The sequence below is a fragment of the Herpailurus yagouaroundi genome, unplaced genomic scaffold (assembly GCF_014898765.1).
Source record: "Herpailurus yagouaroundi ecotype Mexico unplaced genomic scaffold, PumYag 215, whole genome shotgun sequence".
In the NCBI taxonomy this organism is placed as follows: domain Eukaryota; kingdom Metazoa; phylum Chordata; class Mammalia; order Carnivora; family Felidae; genus Herpailurus; species Herpailurus yagouaroundi.
The window spans coordinates 11,353,807-11,358,316 of NW_024412446.1; the positions used below are offsets into that span (position 1 = coordinate 11,353,807).

General features: G+C 48.8%; 1 protein-coding gene across 8 annotated transcripts in view; it reads right to left on the reverse strand.

Annotated features, from left to right (window-relative positions):
- Positions 1 to 4,295, reverse strand: part of TRPV1 (transient receptor potential cation channel subfamily V member 1) — a 36,920-nt gene extending 32,625 nt beyond the window's left edge. For 6 of the 8 annotated variants that reach the window (XM_040455572.1, XM_040455571.1, XM_040455576.1 and 3 more), the window contains exon 1: positions 2,304 to 4,295. The gene's annotated coding sequence lies outside the window, so the exon portion shown is untranslated. The remainder of the gene's footprint in view (positions 1 to 2,303) is intronic. The other 2 variants (XM_040455574.1, XM_040455573.1) reach the window with 2 other exon arrangements.
- Positions 4,296 to 4,510: the final 215 nt, after the last annotated feature.

Here is a 4,510-nt window from a genome sequence, read left to right on the forward strand (position 1 = left end):
AGTTCCCATGGAGGGCAGGGCTCTGTGAGAGGGGACAGCGCACTCCAGAAGTGGATGGAGCTGGCCATCTAAGCTGGGGAGGGATGAGGCATCCACTCAGCACCCAATAGCTGAGCCCCTCTCTGCAGAGCTGGGACCCAGGGCGGGTACTGGCAACAAGAGAGAGAAGAGATTGGAGGGTCAGGAGCATGGGCAGAGAATAGAGGCAGGAGAGGAGACCCAGACGGGCCCAGCAGACACCCGCTCCATAAATTTGGGCTGATAGCTGAAGCTCTGGGTCCTTATCCCCAAAATGGGTGAAGGCACTTGCCCTGCCTGCTTTATGAGGCTTTTCTGGGGATTAATAAGAATACTGGATGTGAATCAATGGTCTCTGTGAGCTGATAAAGCTCTAGGCAAGCATGAGGGGTTATTGTTCTCATCATCATTATTTCAGAAGAGAACCGCATCTGCTGATTGTTGAGCTATCTCCGGCCATTAGCTCGAGGTTGTGACTAATTGTTTTTTAATGAAAAAAAAACAAGATTTGCTTAATGTTTCATGAGTCACACAGTGAACATCTCTAAACCCAGAATGTCTCAATTTCAAAGATGGGCTATCTGTCCATCTAATCGTGGCTGAGAGGTCAAGTGCAAACCACCCTCTACCCTGAAGCCCCACCAAGCACTAGCAAACCACAGCAAGTGAGTAGGATGAATAAGATGGTCTCTGACCTCAAGAAGGCCAGGACACATGAGGAAAAACTGCTAGGCTCTCTCTGACGCTTTACTGGGTGGGGCATGCTGTAACAGGCACAAGCCAGGAGCCAACAGGCGATGCCAACAGCAAACACTGAGTTGGGTCTCAGATGCCAGCTGCAATTATAATCCAGTCACAGATGTGCTTCCAGGGAGACTGTGCAGCAGGAAGAGAGCATCTGAGCTGGGCCTTGGACAAGGTATTGTGTTCTTCCCCAGGAGAAGGACATTCAAACATGGGCATCAGCCCAAGATTAAGGAGAAGGGCAGGGCAGAGAACACCTAAGAGGAAGCCTGCCCTCAAGCAGCTTTCAGTCAGTTGAGAAGAATAAAGAACATGAAAGCCACATAAACATTATATGCATCTAGTCATAGTCAAGGGCCAAAAGAAGGGTATGTGTGGCAGGCTCTGCCCCCACGTTGGTTCAGGCCTACCGTCTCTCACAAGCTGTTTTCTAGGCCCCTCCAATTGGGCCCCCACCTCCCGTAACACCCATTCTCCACTCTAAAGTCCCCATGGCTGACAGTTACACTCCTAAAGCTCATGAAGTCTGTCCTCCACTCTGCTGCCCACAGGAGAAAGTCTAAACCCCTCAGTCTGGCATCTAGGACCCTTCACAGTTTGGTCAACACGTCCAGCCATAAGTTCTATCACACCCTTTCATAAGCCCTGTGACCAAGTTACACCAGACAGTTCATCACACCCTGCTCATGCCGGTCACTTTCATGTGAATACACCTGCTCTCTCAGCCTAGAATGCTAAAGAAAATGGGCTCTGGGGTTGAATCTTAGAGTTCTGATCTTAGGTAGGTTACTTAACTTGTGTCTCGGTTTCTTCATCTGAGAAATGAAGATAATAGTACCCACCTTCTAGGGTCACCATATAGATCAAATAGGTCCAAACAAGTATAGATTAGCTCCTACTACATAGCTCAAAAAATGTTAACTGCTGTTGGTATTGATGGACTGAAACTCTCCAAGGTTTAGCTTAATGTCACTTACATAAAGAATGAATTGTTCCTTCTTCTGCACACATGTGTTAATCTGTCCTAGTGTTGGCAATTTAGCCCTGTCCTGACAGAACACCCAGCTCCTAGTGGGTGCTCAATAAATGTCTGGGTCTTTGCTGGGTGCAGCTGAGGCTTCTTAGACACAGTCTCTACTGTGGTTGTAGTGGTCAGGATAAACTGTTATGCTGTGGCAACAACCCAAATCTCGGTGGCTTCAAACATCAAAGGTTTATTTCTCAGTCACATTTCATGTTGCCCATTTGTTGGTGAGGGTTCTACACCATAGTGCCCTAACATGGAACGCAGGCTGACAGAGCCTCCATTCTCTGGGACACCACCAGTCACTCCTGGCAAAGGGAACAGAGTGTGGAAAATCACACACTGGCTCCTAAGGACCTCTGCTTAGAAGTAGAACACTTCTGGTCACATTTTGCTGGCCAAAGCAAATCTGGGGAGAAAGTGCAAGTCTACCGCCTGCTCGTAAGATCAGGATATGGGCAAACAGTCCTAAAGGCCAGTTCCTCATCTGAGGATCACACTGGTATCAAACACTTACTGGTACCTCCAGGGAATGACGGCAAAAGCAGTGAGTGGTTTATGATTTCAGGCTGAAGAAATGAGGCCCTGGAAGCTGTGCTCAACCCCACTGCAGAGGCTCCAGGCCTGTGCAATAAAAACAGTAACAGAGCTTTTAGCTGGCAAGCTTGGACTGCGCAAGGCTCAGCCCTCAGAGATAGAGTGGACATGTGGAAAGGGAACAGAGAGTTCTGGCACCGCACTGGGCACTGGTCTGGGCTACCTGGCCTTGCATCCAGTTCCTAATCTTACATTTACAGGCTCCATCCATAGCACCCTGAGAATACAAGACAGGCTGCCTCCCAGGAGTCAGAGGGCCAACTCCTCCTGATGGAGAGGCTATCTGTTATCCTTCGGCCTATCCCAAGGTGACCTCTCTCACAGGCCTTCCATAGGGGCTCCAGAATAATGGTGTCAACTCATCTTGGCTGAGAGAAAACTCACATGACTTTCCTGAGTGATCTTCAGCTACTTGTCCTGGTACAATCATGGAGCAGGTGGGGTTTTCTGCAGAAAACCTACAGATGATCCTTATGTCCAACCTGCCAAACCAAGCCCTACAGCTATGCCATAATTTACAGTGTTCCCAAAGCAGAGAGGTGTGTCTTATTACAGGGACAAAGCTCTGAAAGAATGAGCTTTAGTATCTGAAATCCAATCAGCATGGCAAGGCAGATTAATCTAAGAGCTCAGACAACCACATAATTCATAAAGTGACCTTTACAAAGAAACAACATGGCCACTTCCCAAACTCATAGTTGCCTAGGAGTCTCAGAGTCAGGCCTGCCTGAGCCTTGGGATCACTCTTAGGAGTCTGGAACTAGATGCAGGAATGACAGCCTTTTCCTGGAGCCATTCCATGGTCATCCCTACCAACTACAGAAAGGTTTAAGATGCTCTGGGACCCCCACATGGATGCTGACTCCAGTGGGATGTTTCTGCAGGCCAGAAACACATGGTAGGCCAGCAAGGCCGACACCAAGAGAAAGAAAATCTAGGGCCTGCAGGATAAGGGGTTCTCTATGATTAAACTGACCATCCTCTCTGACAGGAGCATGCCCAGCTGCATCCCTTCCCTTGGAAGACCTCCCAAGAATGTGCAGGAGAAAAATACACTGCTGCCCAGACACACCCCCGAAAAAGGGTCCTGCCTGGTCAGACTATTGGGAACAATGTGCTTGAATGGTGGGGCCACATAGCATCCGTCCCCCTTGCTGGTCATGCCACCCACCTTTCCTTCCCTGCTCTGTGCCTTCAAGCCAGTTGTGTTGAGGATCTGGAGCAGCTCCAGTGCAGCAGGCTGTCCTTGGAGGGGAAGTGCATGGTGAGAAGGCAGCATGGATCCCTGCATCTTCATCTCAGCCAGTCTGCTTTACTGCCCCGGGTGACCCCCTGCCTCAGCTATAACCAGCTGTGGCCAAGGGAGAACAAGAGTGAGAAAGGGACCTCAGGGTCACATGGCACAATCCAGTAGGGAAGGACTTTTCCAACAGTGCATGTGACCCAAGCCTGGGTTTCATGTCCTTTTAAAAACAATCCAAAAGCTGGATTGGGGGGGGAGGGGTCTTCTTTTCTTACTTTGAGCACACAGTCACCAGACTTTTTGGTGCCTAAAGTCCATATTTATTTTCTCTTTGTCTACAGGTGAGTCATAGATGAGCCTGCTGACCGGGATGCTGGGGTACTGTTCCTTTTCTTTCTCTCTCTCTCTCTTCACCATATTTATATTTGGGTCCAGTTCCCAGGTGAGTCTCTTTTGGAAAGTACTGATTTGGGATCCAGTTGATGAGTCCTGGTTGCATTATTAGAGTATGCCCTGAACGTAGGTTCTTGGTCAAGATGGTGCCCTGAGAACAAGCTTTGCTTAAAAGCTGCCCACAGAGGCGCCTGGGTGGCTCAGTCGGTTAAGCGGCCGACTTCGGCTTGGGTCATGATCTCACAGTCCGTGAGTTCGAGCCCCACGTCAGGCTCTGTGCTGACAGCTCAGAGCCTGGAGCCTGTTTCGGATTCTGTGTCTCCCTCTCTCTGACCCTCCCCCGTTCATGCTCTGTCTCTCTCTGTCTCAAAAATAAATAAACGTTAAAAAAAAAAAAATTAAAAAAAAAAAAAAAGCTGCCCACAAATGTGTCCAGGAAAAGGATGACCCCAAGGTCATGTGAGAATTGCTAATTAGATAAAATTTGCAAG